Below are 17,662 nucleotides of genomic sequence, written 5' to 3'. Positions count from 1 at the left end.
TGCAGCTCCGTGAACTACTCCCTGTCCGGGATAGATAATGGGTACCCTCACCCACTGACCGAGGTGTCCTGCTCTTGCCAGGGACTCGATCTCATCCTTCAGCTGAAGGCACTCGTTCGTGGTGTGCCCCATGTCTCCGTGGAACTCACACCTCTTATTGGAGTCTCGCGAACGCCTTCCTCCGTGAGACACTTTCGGGGGCTTCCTGTAGTTGACCATATTACAGGTCGCCCGATAGACATTCTCTCGCGAGTCTATCAAACTGGTATACTCCGTGAACTTGGGCTCATAGTCCTTCCGGGGTTTCTTTGAATGGTCTCCCCGGTTGGAGTTTCTTCCGCTTCGTTTGCTTCGCGATTGGCTCAAATTTCATTCTGGGCCTTCCGCTTGCAGCTGCGGCATGCCAGGAGCGATACTACATCCAGTTTGTACAGCTCTGTACCCAGAGAAATGGGTTTGACTCGGCGTCTGAGCAGACGCGGAAGGCCCATACACACTTGGAGTGAATTGGGCTCCTGGAAGCGTGAGGGCTGGTGCAGGAGCTTGCGAAGCAAAGCTCGGCGCAATCGCGGAAGGCGTTGGAGCTGGGGGAACTCCAAAGGCCTGCTGGTAGGCATCCTCAAGGTTGATGATTCCCTGAGCTTTTGACATGAATTCGGATAGCGTTTCTGCCCGTCTCCTTTGCATTTCCCCCCATAGCAGGGAGCCGACGGTAAGTCCCGATTGAAGGGCGATCAGCTTCATGTCATCGCTGACCTTGGTCTTTGCAGCAGCTTCCATCATTCTCTGAATGAAAGCTTTGAGGTTCTCATTGGGTTGCTGCTTGATGTTGGTTAAGGAACCAACCTCCATGTCGTGGTCACGGGCAGCAATGAACTGCCTCCTGAATGCGGACTGTAGCTCCTTCCAACTGTGGATTGATCCGGGAGCTAATCTTTTCGACCAATCCTCCGCGGACTTGGTAAGGGTGAGTGAGAAGCACATGCATTTGGCGTCCTCACTGACGCGCGCCACTTGCATCATTTTGTTGTATTTAGCTAGGTGGGTACGCGGGTCTGTCCTCCCCTCATATAATTCTATGTGAGGCATTTTGAAGTTATCCGGGAGGGACGTTTCCACGATCCTCCGAATACATGGTTCCGGGTCTTCCTCCTCAGAGTCTGACAGGGCCCCACTTTGCTTCCGGACCAGCTTGGCCAAGGCAGCAATCTGTTCCTCGAGCCTCTTTGTATCACTCTCCGGGAGGTCACGTCCCCGGAGCTTGTCATTAATATGATTTCGGAGGTCATCTCCGCGAGGCCGGGCCTTTTCTCCTTTGGCCTTTTCATACTTGGCCTCCAACCTTCTCCTTAGGTCCACCGTGGACCAGCTATCTTCGGAGTGCGAGTTCGCAGCCCGACCGTCCTGGTTGACGGAATCACTGGGGCGGTTGTTCCTTCCCCTAGGCCTGGGTGCCTTAGCACCGGGCCCTTTAGGCACAGAGAGCCCCCTTGGGGCTGAAGGACGTCTGGGCTTAGAAGCGCCAGAGACCTTCTACGCGCGGGGGGGGGGGGGGCAGTCGGCCTGGTGCTCCACGCCTTTAGGAGGTGCAGGGGCGTTTGTGCGTGCAGGCTCCCCAACCTTTTCTTTGCCCTTGTTAGGGGCGGTTTTGGATGGTCCAGCGGCGGCTGGATCCGGCATGGTGGCATCAGCACCACCTGGAACAAAGGCATCCTCGTCCGAGTCGCCTAGGTCTCCGAACTTGCTCTGGAGGCGCTCCATCATGCGCTGCATTTTTTCGGAGACGCGCTCCTGCTCAGCAAGCTTGGCCTTAGTGACCACCAGTTCCTCGGCTACTTGGACCAGTTCTGGATCCTTCTCGTAGTAGTAGCCGTCTTTGTAGTAACCGTCTCGGACATACTCTTCCTCGCTTTCTAGGTATGTCGTATCTTCAGTACTGACCCGATCCTGGCGGGATGTCGGGTCTTCACCGTGGTGGTCCAAGGGTTCGTTTTGTACCACATCTTCCATCATAGTATCGGGGTCGACCCTAGCACTTTTGTCAACCGCAGATTTTCTCGTAGTCACCATCTTTTCAATACACAGAAAAAGAGCTGACTAACAACTTCCTACAGCTCTCAATGAAAGCACCAAAATGTTTACCGAGTTTTTCGGAAACGAATACAAACAGAATAATAAAAAGATAAGAACTGTAGAAGTGCTGAAATGTAACTAAACAAACAGTGTTTTTACGTGGTTCAGGCGTTAACAAGCCCTAGTCCACGAGTCGATGTTATTATACTTGGAAAGGATTACAGTAAGATGGCTGGTGTACAAGAACTTCACACACTCACAGTGTTTCTCTCGGGTTCTCTTGAAGAAGATGAAGCTAGAGAGATTTTTGTAGAGTTCTTGCTATGTGATCTGTTCGTTGTCCCCCTTATTGTAAAATGAGGGGGTCTTTATAGCTAGGGTTTTGGATTAGGGTTTTTCTCTACGTACATGAGTCTTAATTACACCAGCCATAAATAGGGGATACAATTACTGTAGTAGCATGGCTACAAGACTCTATGTGGGTATATTTACGTGAAAGTATGGGGAATACACAAAGTCAGCCGTCTTTTCCAAGTTGTCAGCGGAACAGTAGGCGAAAAGGCACCCTTAGGCGTGCTGGGATGTGTGCGGCTTTGACCTGTCGGGCGTGTCAGGCGGGATCTTGTGTCAGGTGGATATCATTCCAAATATGCCTCCTCCATGACTCGACCGCTTGGTTTTGTTCCGTGCGAGGCACGGAACTGTTTCCGCGAAGACCACTTGAAGAGCTTCTCCTGGAAGGAGCTTCCCCGGAGGATACCCCTTCGGGAGTCCGAGAGAGTTGACGAGTTTCCGTGTCGTGTTTGCTTGAAAGAGTAATCCGGACACTAAACGGGAGAGGCGAAGCCTTTCTGTCCATCCGCGAGCTCTGGTCACCTACCGTGAAAAACATTGGTAATTCTGCTTCCCCGAGGATATCAATCTAAACGCTATCCGGAAATCTGGATAACAGACCATTATAGACAAGGTTGGGGACCATGTTGTTAGGTTCATTTTAGAGATCGTTTTAGGTTATGTTTTAGTTATTTAGGATTATTTTGTGTATATTTACGCTTGTTTTCTTCTTGTTTCAGGTTTTCATGGTTAAGTACATAATATGGAGTGAAATGAGAAAAAACATGTTAAATATGATGAATAAGATGGATTTAGTGTTGATTGTGAAGTTTCAAGACATTATGGGTGGAAAATACTACATTGAAGATACTCAACACTCATTGTTTATGCTTTGTAACGCAAGTTTGAAACTTTAAGCCACATTTTAATCATGATTTATTCACTTTTTAGAAAACATGTTAGAAATATAAGTTGTATAAGTTTCTCTTTAGCTTTTTATATCTTTTCTAATCGTCCAATTTAGAGCTATATTGCGAGAGTTATGACCAAAATACAATGAGATGGCGTTGTAGGATGCTTGAAGCAAGTTTCAGTCTTGTTCTGTACAATTAGTGCCCAGTGCTACATTCCTAGCGCCCCTACACTACAGACTTCCAGAGAGAATGTTTTTACGATTTCACAACAACACTATTTCCACCAAACAAGCGCCCTTGCGCTATTGTCCGTACGAATGTTGCAAATGAGAATTTTGGGAGGGGTGAAAAGGTATTTTCATAGACAGTTATTAGGGGATCTTAATAAAAGATGACTGAGTGTGATTTTGAGAGTATTTTTTATTAGTGGAGGCAAGAAGAAAGTTTTGGGAGCGATTTCAGAGAATGGATCTAGAGTTCCTTTCCTTGTTCTTTATCTTTCTTTATGTTAAAATCTAGTGTTATGGATTTGTTTGCTATGTTGATGAACTAATTTCAGTGTTAGGGTTTTTAATTGAATCTCTTGAGCCTCTATTATAAATTAATGCAAAGTTTATGATTTCTTCTTCTCCATTAAGATTTGTTAAATTTGTGGTTATAATATGTGATTGACTGGCCATCTTTTTACATAATCTCTATGAGTTTGAATCAAAAATATGAAAAGTGAGGTTTGAATATGCTATAATTGACCAGACATAAATTCAAACTTGACCGAGAATATCACGGTTATTTGTGTAGCTTTTGAGTTGTCAATCTTAATGCTTATTCTATGTGAATTTGTCATAGAAATATAGAAAATTCTCATTTAGGTTGAATTTTATATTTGATAAACTGAACATAAAATATTTTGGTAAACTCACTATCTTAAGAAAGAAGAAAGATTGTGAATCTTGCATTGGTAAATATTAGAGTGGATAAATGATGAGATTAAATCCCCTAATTTGTTCTTTTCTTGAATTAATTTCTTGTGCTAGTATTTTACTTTTACTTTCAATTCCAAGTTTTATATTTGGTTATGAGTCAAATATAATCAGAAGTTAATTGTTTGATAATTGATAGTTAGTCTTCGTGGGACGATAATGGGATTTACTGAATTTAATATAATTGTGATTACGTATACTTGCGTAGCATAATTTTTGCAACAAGTTTTTGGCGCCATTAATGGGACTGAAATATTATCAATATCAAAATAGTTAAATTTATTTCTAATTTGGTTTGTTACTTGATCATTTTTCTAATTTGGTTTGTGTGCGTTTTGTGATCTCCATTTCAGGTACTATTGTTATATACGCAGTAGAAGGGGATCTAACAGTTTAGTTCCTATAAATCTTGAGATAGAGAAAACTTGCAAGAAAAACTGAAGAAAGAAAATGGTAGATATCAATATGGGTGATGTTAGGGATGATGACCCTAATGTTAATTCAGGTGTTAATGCCGCTCATGGCCAAAATGCACGAACACTTAGAGATTATGTACTCCCCACTATTACAGGAGTGCATTCGTGCATTATACCACCGGTGGTTGCTACAAACAATTTTTTAATAAAGCCAACAATCTTACAAATGCACCAGTCCACAGTTCAGTTTGGTGGACTCCCCTTATAAGATCCTCATATGTATATAGCTAATTTGCTGGAGCAATGTGTAACGTTCAAGCATAATGGGGTGAGCAACGATGCAATCAGGTTGAGCCTATTCCCATTCTCACTGCGGGATAGAGCTAAAAGTTGGTTGAACTCCCTTCAATCCAATTCTATAAAATACTTGGTAGGAGTTGGCTTAGAAATTCCATGCCAAGTTCTTTCCTCCATCAAAGACTACTAAATTAAGGGGGGAGATCAATAATTTTTACCAACTTGAGGGGGAATCTTTATATGACTCTTCGGAGAGGTTCAAGGAACTGTTGAGAAAGTGTCCCCATCATGGAATTGAAAAGAGGATGTTGGTCAACAGCTTTTACAATGGATTGTGCAATACTACTCATACCATAATTGATGCCACAAGTTAAGGGGCATTTATGAGTAAAAGTGCCAACGAGGAATATGAGTTGTTGGAAGATATGGCTATAAACAACCATCAATGGTGTGATGAGCATGCAACTAGTAACAGAAAGATAGGTGGTGTTGACGGTGAAATCTCGTCAACGAAATTAGATCGGAAAATTCAAAGGTAAGTCGAGTGAGGTTTTTGTAAGAACTAAGAATAAACTTTAAGAAAAAGTAGACACAGATAAATGATGGAGCAAATCCTGGTATATTTCTCAATAGCCTCTCCTTACAATGAATTTTCCCAACCCCCTTTCAGGTGGTCTTAGGGTTCCTTTTATAGTAGGCTCTAATGGCCTTAGATACATAGTGGTCCAGGGGACCAAGTGGTACATACGTACTATGTCAGGGGAGTGGCTTCAGAGGTTGTGGTCGTACACCCCGTACAGAAGCAGGTGTCAGGAGGATGTCTCCACTACTTGTTGGTACCCATGTCTAATGCGTGGTGGCAGGCGTAGTGGCGCAGGAGGTAGTGGTGTCGGCTCTGACCCATGGCCGTAGACGTACGGACCATAACTCCTATTCTTGCATAACCACTCCTGGCATTCCCACTACTTGTCTGGTAAGGGTACTATATCCGTACTTTGACTTCTTTAGGTTTGTAGGTACATTCCATATTCATGCATGTACCTTGCCCTTTGTGAGTATTCTCACCTCCAAGGCCATGGGCGAGGCCATGGGCGAGGCCATGGGAGAGGCCATGGGCGAGGCCATGGGAGAGGCCATGGGCGAGGCCATGGGCGAGGCCATGGGCGAGGCCATGGGCGAGGCCATGGGAGAGGCCATGGGCGAGGCCATGGGCGAGGCCATGGGCGAGGCCATGGGCGAGGCCATGGGAGAGGCCATGGGAGAGGCCATGGGAGAGGCCATGGGAGAGGCCATGGGCGAGGCCATGGCCGAGGCCATGGGCGAGGCCATGGACGAGGCCATGGACGAGGCCATGGGCGAAGCCATGGACGAGGCCATGGACGAGGCCATGGACGAGGCCATGGGCGAAGCCGTGGGCGAGGCCATGGGCGAAGCCGTGGGCGAGGCCATGGGCGAAGCCGTGGGCGAGGCCATGGGCGAAGCCGTGGGCGAGGCCATGGGCGAAGCCATGGACGAGGCCATGGTCGAGGCCATGGGCAAGGCCATACCTCATTGCGAGCCCCTGGTGCGCGCGGGGCGCGAGGCCCCTGATGCGCGCGGGGCGCGAGGCGCATGGGCGCGCGGGGCGCGAGGCCATGGGAGAAGCCATGGACGAGGCCATGGTCGAGGCCATGGGAGAGGCCATGGGCAAGGCCATACCTCATTGCGAGCCCCTGGTGCGCGCGGGGCGCGAGGCCCCTGATGCGCGCGGGGCGCGAGGCGCATGGGCGCGCGGGGCGCGAGGCCATGGGAGAAGCCATGGACGAGGCCATGGTCGAGGCCATGGGAGAGGCCATGGGCAAGGCCATACCTCATTGCGAGCCCCTGGTGCGCGCGGGGCGCGAGGCCCCTGGTGCGCGCGGGGCGCGAGGCGCATGGGCGCGCGGGGCGCGAGGCCCCTGGTGCACGTGGGGCGCAAGGCACGAGGCGCATGGGCGCGCGGAGCGCGAGGCCCCTGGTGCGCGCGGGGCGCGAGGCGCATGCGCGGGCGCGAGACCCTTGGTGCGCGCGGGGCGCGAGGCGCAAGGCGCATGGGCGCGCGGGGCGCGAGGCCCCTGGTGCGCGCGGGGCGCGAGGCGCATGGGCGCGCGGGCGCGAGGCCCCTGATGCGCGCGGGCGCGAGGCCCCTGATGCGCGCGGGCGCGAGGCCCCTGATGCGCGCGGGCGCGAGGCGCATGGGCGCGCGGGGCGCGAGGCCCCTGGTGCGCGTGGGGTGCGAGGCGCATGGGCGCGCGGGGCGCGAGGCCCCTAGTGTGCGCGGGGCGCGAGGCGCATGCGCGGGCTCGAGACCCCTGGTGCGCGCGGGGCGCGAGGCGCATGGGCGCGCGGGCGCGAGGCCCTTGGTGCGCGCGTGGCGCGAGGCCCCTGGTGCGCGCGAGGCGCATGGGCGCGAGGCCCCTGGTGCGTGCGGGGCGCGAGGCGCATGCCTTGATGAGACATGGGATACGTCCTAGGTGCGAAATGTCTTCTTGGCGTGAGGTCCTTGGTGTGGGACACCTCGGGGCAAGGCTAGGCGCATGAGGTGTTGGCATGCGCGGGGTGCTGCTGGAGTGGTGTTCGCGAGGCTGGGGCCTTAACTTCGAGGGGCACGGATAAGGGCCATGTGTGCATGACAAACACGTCTAACAAGGTGATGCAACTTGGAGGCCTGGAATGACCTCATGAGGCCTAGAGCTCTGCGAGTGTCTAACACTTCGATGTCCTATAATTACCTTCTGCCTTCATTGCGTACTTGGCGCCCTTGGTGCCCCTTAGCTATTTACTTCTTTAAGGGACTAGAAACTTCTTTTGTGTGTTTTTCTTATTTGGTGGATTTTCGGCATCCACAGGTGGGATTCATGAATTAGATTCAATCACTGTCTTGACTGCCCAAGTTGCGACATTGACTAAGCAATTGCAGCAGAATACAATATCAACCAATGCCATTCGGTTACAGACAGGGTGTGAAATTTGTGGTGGTTCTCACCAATTTGACCAGTGTATGACAAGAAAGTTTAATAACATCATCTCTATGGAGCAAGTTGTCATGATGGGTAATTTCAATAGGCAAGCCAACCATCCTTTCTCCAACTCATTTATTCTAGGGTGGAGAAATTACTCTAATTTTTCATGGATAAATTGTTGGGGTTTTATGCCCTAATTAAAACCCAAATTCTTTGTAATCTCATTTTATTATCAATAAAAGAATAGAAATAATTTTTTGACTTGGTCAATCACTTCGCTCACATGTTTTATTTTCATGATTATTTGTTTAATATAAACTTCGATTAAATCCCGAGCATATAGCTAATCTTATTTATAGTGACGTAATCACAGTGGAATATAAAAATGATTATATGTTCAAAATAAGTTAGTCTTAAGATTAGTCAGTGCACAAGATTTACATTGACTTGCCAATCTACGATATGATTTACTTACACATTAGAGTGTTATGATCTTTCCAGAACATTAGCAAAGTAGATAAGATTGGATGTTTTTGTTACATCGGACAGGACCGACATTGACAGTTTATAAGATAAGTAAACATACCGTTATTATCTATTCTAGTCATATCATATAGTTAACCATAGGTCAATTCAATCTCAATTCTGAGTGGTAAGTATTCTAATTGATTGTATTATTTAAGTTCTTTGACTTGTTCGCTACCGGCTTACCCTACGGACTAGCCCATACTTACATCTTGGGAACTCGATAGTATAATTGAGTGGGAGTGTTAATCATAGATATGAACATTTATAGCTTCTGATGAAGAAGTGAAACGATGGTTTCCTTTTAGTTTGGTTCAAGGTGTTAAATGATAGAGATCTCATTTTAGTAATTAAATTAGTTTACTGAAATATCATTTAGAAGGAACTAAGTGTTTTAAGGATAAAATACAATGAGGGGTAAAACAATATTTTAGTCCTATCTCATTGTAGACCGTCTATAGAGGATTGAGTGACAATTATGATTGTAACAATGGATAATTAATAGCGTATCTATATTTGTTATAGAGCGTTCTATGAATTCAAGAGTGCAATTCCGAGTCTATAGTGGAGTCACGAGGAATTAATAAGTTAGTAAATTTATTTGTTAGATTTATGATAAATTATTGGAGCTTGATTTCATAGGCCCATGGTCCCCATTGCACCTTGGATAAAATCATCTAGATAGTCTCAATCAATTGATTTAATTATCAATTAGAATTATTAAAGTTGACCAGGTCAATTTTGGATAGTTTCACAGAGTTATGTATTTTTTAGAAGAAAAGAGAAATTATGGCAGATTTATTAATTAAGATAAATTGGTATCTAAATTAATTAAGGTTCAAATTATAAATAATTAATTTGATAAAGGATTTAAATAATTAAATCAATAGAAAATAATACATTCCTTGATTTTAAGTCCAATGGGCTTATAATCAAATGGGAAATTTCACGGGCCTAAAGCCCATGATAATTTGACCTGGGCTTTAAAATGGCTATTATTTTATTGATTTTTTAATTAAATTAAATGGCCTAATTGAGTCTATAAAAGGAGTGCTTAGAGAGAAGTGTAATAAGTCACAAGTTAGATTTTCAGATAGTTTTAGATTCTCTCTAAACACAAGTCCTTTTCTAAGCCTCTTTGTTATTTTCTCTTCTTCTCTCTATATCTATCTCATGTGTTGAGAATTACCCACACTAGTCTAGGTGATTCTAAGGATACATTGGAAGACTGTGAAAAAAATAGAAGATTGGTTCAGTTTCTTGATAATACTCAGCGACAGAGAGGATACAAGAGTTAGAGAAACTGAAGGAAGGACTCTTTAATTCTGATGTGTATAATGTAAGTATTCTATTAATTTTTTCTCTTTGAATTCAATTTTAGAAACATGTTTTAGGCTATCTCGTATAATTTTTTTTAATATTAGATATACATGAAAATAAATAAATTTACTGTATAAAGTTTTCCTAACAGAAATAATCACGACCAGCAACCTCAATTCCAACCTAAATCTCAACAGATCATGCCTCAACCTCCAGTGCCACCACCTAGGCCACTAGTTCCTGAAGAGAAGCCAAATGAGTTACAAGCTGCACTATTGACCTTGACCAACTCCCAAGCTCAGTTTATGAACTCGATCATCCATCAGAAATCTTGAATTCAAGTGGATCAATTTGCAAATTTGTTACAAATCAGACATCAAGGAAATTTGCCAAGTAATACCGAGGTGAATCCTAAGGACTAGTGAAATATAATCTCCTTGAGGAATGGTAAGGAGTTGGAAGAGCCAATTGAGAAGTCTAGTCTTCCATCGAAAATGGATTATGTGAAGGAGGGTAAGGTAGAAGAAAAGGTTACTGAGCACCTTTAGAAGAGGCAGTCACCAGTGAGTTTTAAGCACCACATAAAAATTCCATTTCCATAGAGGCTCTGCAAAAACAATCTTGACAAGTAGTTTGCTAAATTTTTAGAAGTTATTCCGAAGCTTCGCATAAATATTCAATTTGCTGAGGCGCTTGAGCATATGCCAACTTACCTTAAATTATTGAAGGAAATTTTATCAAAGAAAAGGAAATTGGATGAATATGAGACAGTTGCACTTACTGAGAAGTGTAGTGCAATATTGCAAAAGAAATTACTGCCAAAGATTAAAGATCCTTGTAGTTTCACTATTCCATGCTCTATAGGTGGCTCATTGGAGACAAAGGCAATATGTGATTTAGGGGCTAGTGTGAACTCATGCCACTAGAAATCTTCGCAAGTTGAGATTGGGAGAAGCTCGCCCTACCACTGTTGTAACGCCCTGGATAACCAAGACTGTTACACTGTGTTTAAAATAGTGGAGGACTTGCTAATCAAGTATTTCAAATGAAAACGTGATCCTATAGTCATAAGCAGGTAGAGTTTAAAATATTTTGGTCATAAATAGATAATTCTCATTAAAATGATTGTTTAGTACATGGGATCCCAAAACAGGGTTTAAAAGACATATTTACAAAAAAATCCAAAAGTTATAAATAAAACATGGCCATTATAATGGCAAAATATACGTTTTAGGTTTTCTTCCCTGTACAAGCCCTCGACCGTGGCGGCCGAGCAACTGACAATGTACACCTCGCCCCCAGAGTTCTCCAACTCATGGTTGAACCATCAAAGCCTTGCCTTTACCAGCACCACGTAGCACCTGTGAGCCGAGGCCCCGCAAGAAAACTCTATTGCATTGCATAATAAAAAATAGTAACACATATAACTCAGAAATCATTAATCAAATATTCAATAGACCGCATCATTCACATAATAAGTGATATCAGCCAACCAACCAATAATTAACCATCCAGACAATGAGCATGCCATAATCATCAGATTAACATCAATAAACATATCACACAATATCTAGGGTTGACACCCTTAGGCCGCACCCTCTGTTTAAGTCACTGTCTTCGGTTCACTTAGGTTGAGCCCAGTGTTCAACCCACTGACTCTGGCTCGCTTATGCCAAGCTCAATGATTATTTGATTAACCTTAGCTACCAGTGGTCGAGCCTCGTCCTGTGCGCAAATATTGATTCTGACACTCTTAGGGCGTTTATCACATGTCCCCATGGCATAATACCATCTTATGACATCACATACAAGTATAGGGAACTCTTAGTCCCAACATAACCATATAACTGGGTGCAGTTTTCTTACCTTTGATTCCGAGCGCTTTGGCTAATTGAAGCTACACTTGAGCACGATCCCGATCTGAGCCCTAGAGAAAACCTAGTCACAACCGTAAAATAGAACCATCATTGACTCAATTCCGTAACCCAACATCGGGACCAATCTCAAGCCCTCGGGAAGCCCAATTCCACCAAATGGGGTGGTGGAATCGACCCCCGAGCCCCTAAGCAAAAACCCTAAGAAAAACAACCAAAACCTACTTCTGGAGGCAGGGTAGCACTACAACGCTACAAACAGGGACAAAAACCCCCCAGGAAATGAAGCCTAGCGCTGTAGCGCTCCAAGGCTAGCGCTACAATGCTACAAACAACATGCATGAATTTTCTGGGTTTTCCCTTCGAACTTCCTTGAGCCAAAGCTCTACCAAACCACTCCAAAACTTATCCAACCTCAAAATTGATCTTACAACCCACTATAACTCAACCAAAACAACCCATCAACATCAAAAGCTCAGCCAAAAACATCATCAAACACAAAAATCACACTAGAGCTCAAGAGCTCAAGAACACCATCATAAAACAAGAAACCCAGAACTTTAAGGTTAGAATTGATTACCTTAACTGAGAGAATTCAACCTTAGGTTGTTTCTATGCCCTTCCAACCTTTAGTTCCTCAAATCCCCAAGCTCAAGCCCCTTGATTTTCATCCAATACTCAAAATCAGAATAAAATTCTTCAAATTTAGAAAACTTAGACCAAACTCTTAAACCTTACCTTAACTGGAGCTAAATCCTGCTGAACTTCTAGCCACTCCAAGGATCAGAGTCCTAGGACCTTGCCTAGAATTTTCTCTTAGTTTCTAGCTCCAATATCCACAAGAAATGGTGAAGAATAGGCAAACCGAGTGGAGGAGAAAGAGGTCTTTTTTCCTTCTCCTTATCTTTTCTTTCCTTCAGCTTCCAATTCTTTCTACAAATTCCACTAACTCCAAATAAACAAAATAACACTTATCCCCTTAAAACACCAAAATACCCTTTTGCCCTCCGAAATAAACCTAAGCCTTTAAACACTTTGGTCATTTGCTCCCAATTCCCGCTACTTCCTCGAGTGTCCCTAACATTTACCACTTAATTCCTGTCATCTAATTAATCACCAATTATTTTCCCCAATGCCTAATAATCTCCAATATATTTCCCAAGTTCCTAGAAATACCCCCAGGCTCCCCCGAGCCGGGTATAAATCCCCACCGTGACTATTTCGCTAAACTGTTCACTAGGATCGCCTCGAGCCACAAGATGCAAATATATCCACATAATAATGTGGTCTAAAAAATTTATCACATATAATTACATTTATGCCCTAAGTGGGCCAAAATTACAAACATGCCCTAGTGAACAAAAGAGGGCCCACATGCATATTCAACACTCATAACACATGCATCTAACCATATCCATATACTCATGTAATCATGCATGCCATATAATCTTGCATTTAATCAATATTTCACATAAATACCAATTATGCCCTCCCGGCACACTAATCAAGGCCCTTAAACCTTATTAACAATTTTGGGTCGTTACAACCGTGTCCCTACAAATGGAAGGTCGTTTAGTTAAACACCCTCAAGGAAGTGATCGAGGATGTATTGATGAAAGTGGACAAATTCATCTTTTCTATAGACTTTATTATTCTTGATATGGAGGAAGATGAAAATATTCCAATTATTCTTGGGAGACTATTTTTAGCTATTGAAAGAGTGCTAATTGATGTGCAAAAATGAGAGTTGAAGTTGCGCGTGCAACAAGACAAGGTAACATTTAATGTTTTTCTAGCATCTAAAATTTAACTTGTTGTAGAGTGGATGTGATAACAAGAGGTGGTAGTTTGGTGGAAGTTACCAAGAGAAAGTCCATTGCTCAAGTTGGTAGTCGAACAGTGTGTCATAATTTGAAAATGGTTGTTAGTGGGAAAGCTCATGAGACTATGACTCTCAAGGACTTGAGAGGTGGCTTGGATCTGAGTTGAATTTTTAATAAGAAGGTCAGCACCCGGCTAAATGGCGACAAATTCGGGAGGCATCCCAATGGTTACTTTGAATTTTCTTTAGTTTTTATTTTTATTTTTGAACAATTTGAGAACTTTTTTTGTTGTTTTGATTTTCTGCTTAGTTTTTAGGTTTGACCTTTATTATGTAATTTTTCTTCTATTTTTAAACCATGAAAAATAAATATAAATATAGAAGAATTTTGTTTGTGAAATGTTGTACATGTTGGTATTAAATATGATAAAACAGGATACGCATCAAAATTGATCTATAAAAAAATATTAATACGAGTCAGGATCATACATATATAGATATATTAAATCAAACACAAATAGATTAGAGATTACCTCTTGTAGCTTATCAAGAGTCCACGAATCTTTTTGTATAAATCAATGATCTTCCTATCCTTATTCGAAAATCTCACACCTTGATCTTCCAGATCAATCCTCAAACACACAAGGATGTGTGTGGGAACATAGGATTGAAAATGTTGATTTAGAACTCTCTAGATGTACTAAACACATGATATCTAGAGAGGTTTGATAAGAGAGGGAGAGGATGTTGTGAATATATTTTCAGGTTTTGAAAAATCTATCGCTTTCTTTTTTCTGATAGAGAGTCTGACAGTTAAACAACTTTGATCACTTGAAATCTTCTTTCAGAATGTATCACTCTTTCAGTTTTATAAAGACAATTAACTTAATTAATTAATATAAATCATATTTAAAATAATAATTAAATAAACAAATAAATTTGATAATCAAAATTCAAAATCCCAGAGATATTTCAATCCTTGAGTGGCGCCACACACTCACTGCACAGTAAGTGTGTCGTGTGCCACTATTAGGGTTATCCTTTATTTTCTCATTTTTTTTATTTAATTAATATTTAAGATAATATATTTATACAAAAATAAATATCTGTCAATTCAAAATTAACTTTATCTTAAAATGTCTTATTATACATAAGATAATATTAATCTCTCTATATATTAATCCAAACATGATTAATATTTGTTTTAACATATAGTTTTTCAAAATAAAAACAATATAGTTAAATAATTAATTCATAATTAATCAATTTCCCATAACTATCACATAATTATTTCCTTACCATGGAAAATTAATTCCTTTGCGATTTAGCCATTCTCTCTACAAATATTTCTTTTGACATCCATACCCTTGTCCTATAATACGAAACTCCAATAAACCAGATAATTAATTATACCCTTTAATCTAATAATCTTATTTATTAATTCCAAGATTACTCTACTATAAATATGGAATTGCACTCTAAGTATTTATAGAATTATATTTATAGAGTTTTCTCTTGTAGTCCATTGATATAATCAATAAATGTAGTTATGTCCTCCATTTATTGGTTCGTTAATTAAAGCTAGTCTAGATTACAATTTTACCCTTCTAATTACCTCTTGATCCTTAAGTACCATTAATTCACTAGCGAATAATTAATCTATAATCAAATTATATATTTGAGTTCAATGACTATTCAGTTGCAGAATTAACCCTAAAGGAACCAATATTCAATCCGTTAGGAAAGTATGGATTCCATTATTGTAAATCAGTTTCCCAGCCATTCATGATATTGAATCTCTGAAACAAAAGTCATTAGCCTCATTATACTAAGAAACCTTAACGAGTGGCTCAAAAGATCCAATAAACATAAACAGGAGTTCAAGAATACTCAGGATTTAGACTGATTTACAAATGATCATTTATTATGATAAGAATTAAATATTAACGGCAAACGGTAAGTTTATAAAGATAATTAATTCTCATCAGTCATGTCATATATAATCTCTATTATACACAACACCTTTACTAAGATATTGATAAGTATCAAAATTTTCTATTTTTAATTCATTATTCTTCTATGAGTATGCACTTGATTATTTATTTATATATGTTTAACTAGTTTATTTGTGTTTTTAGGATTTTCAAGACATTTGGATGAAAAAGAATGAATTTGGGATGCTTTAAAAGCAATTGTTAAGCTCAAAATTAAAAATATGAAACTTCACACTTGATTTTGATAATTGTCCAATTCTCTTTTGAAAATCTTTCAAGAAATACAAGTTTTATATTTTTCTTCTTAGCCTTCCATAGATTTTTTAATCGTCCAATTCTGAGCTATATTGAGGAAGTTATGTGATAACTCCATTCTAGTGTCATTTTAGGATGTGTTTTTGTGGTAATATTGAGTCTTTTTGTTTGTTTTGTGCAAGATTACGCTTGTGTTTGTCTTTGTTGTAGGTCTGTGTTATGAATTATGTGTTAAATGCGGAAATAAGAAGAAATGGTGGGAAAATGGAGATTTTGGTTGTTGTTTGAGTCAAATTGGAACCAAGGAGGAGTTAGAAGAAGTTTTTGATGAAGTTGATGAAAGAAGGACTTAAAATGGTCAAGTTTTGAAAAAATAGAATTAGAGTCGCAACATGGGCTTAAGGGCTGCGACTCTAGCAAAGTGAGAAGCTACTCAAATCTGGCATGAATTAATGCAACGACATGATGAGTGACATAGAGCAAAGGAAAATCTGGGCATGCACACGGGCAGTGGCATGGTCATCTAAGGGCCGCAAAGCTTGGAGATGGAGGTGCAAACCTCCTTGGCATTTTGAAGACACGGGCTGCAGCATGAGAAGACCAATGCTGTGGCGGGCCTTCCTGAAGAGAAAAAAAATACTATTTAGGTTTAAAAGCATTAGAGATTAGGTTTTTAATTATGAATTTTAGAGAGTTCTTGGATTCATGATTAGCAGCTATTCAACATTATTGATCTATTTTTCTTCAGTTTTCTCTTAGTTTCTAGTAGTTTAATTTTATGTTCCTGAACAATTGTTTTTTATTTTAGTCATGTCTGATATGAACTAAACATCTGTTCTAGGGTTTAATGTAGTCACTTGGATATTTGTTAATTTTCTATGAAGTTTATATAATTTCTTCTTCTTATATCCTTTTTCTATATGATTTGTGCTTAATGCATGTGGATAACTGATCACTATTTACATGATTTATGATTTTGATTCGAGATCCGAGAGGGGAGAGTTGAATATTTTATAATCATATAGACATAAATTTCATATAGGATAATAATACCTATAGGGTTTGTGTAGCGTTTAGGGTTTCTATGCTTCATGCTTGCTATATGTTAAAACTTATCACAGATATGTAGAAAGTTTGCATATAGGTTGAGATCTTTTAATCTTGAAAAAGAATTCAGATTGTTTTAGTTAACTCGCTATTAGGATTGAATTTGAAGAATTATATGCACTGATTAGTAAGATTAACAGGTTGAAAAGTTGATGAAGTTAATACCCTAGGTTTTAAATTCTTGAATCAATCCTTATTATTGCACAATTTATTTCAATTTTAAGTTTTAGTTTCAAAATCACTCTATTTTCAACAGCCAAATAGAAAGCTAGAATTGATTATTGGAACTTGATTGATAGTCTCCGTGCAAACAATTCTTATTTACTAACTATATTAATTGAATCGATTGCATATACTTGCGCATTATATTTTACCGATCAAGTTTTTGGTGCCGTTGACGAGGGCTATTTAATAAATATCAAATATAATTGATTCTTGATCTACTTTAATTTTTCTTTAACAGTTTTTCCGACGTGTTTCTCTACTTGTTTTTCAATTTCAGGATCAACAGGCAGTTTTGGTTTATGCAACAAGGTAAAAAAAACTGAGATATTACCGGTGAATCCTGAGATTGAGAGAACTTATAGACATAATCAGAAGAATAAGAGGTTGGAGGCAAGGATGGCTGCAAACCAAGGGAATGAAGTAAATAATGTCGCCAACAATGTTGAAGAGGCAGTGGCCGTTGTAACGTCCCAAAATTACCTAATAAGGCTTAGGACCTTCATTAGGGGGCCATGGTGGAAATATATGGAATTATATGTTTATGTG

At 41.0% G+C, this 17,662-nt stretch overlaps 1 non-coding gene across 1 annotated transcript; it reads right to left on the bottom strand.

Moving 5' to 3' along the window:
• Positions 1-5,201: 5,201 nt before the first annotated feature.
• On the bottom strand, positions 5,202-5,308 carry LOC133799125 (small nucleolar RNA R71). Its single transcript, XR_009876327.1, has one exon. It is a non-coding gene; the product is annotated as a small nucleolar RNA R71 (small nucleolar RNA).
• Between the last annotated feature and the right edge of the window lie 12,354 nt (positions 5,309-17,662).

Source organism: Humulus lupulus, chromosome 8 (assembly GCF_963169125.1).
Source record: "Humulus lupulus chromosome 8, drHumLupu1.1, whole genome shotgun sequence".
In the NCBI taxonomy this organism is placed as follows: Eukaryota; Viridiplantae; Streptophyta; class Magnoliopsida; order Rosales; family Cannabaceae; genus Humulus; species Humulus lupulus.
Note: the sequence above shows the minus strand (reverse complement) of the source record. Positions and strands in the feature narration are given on the sequence as shown.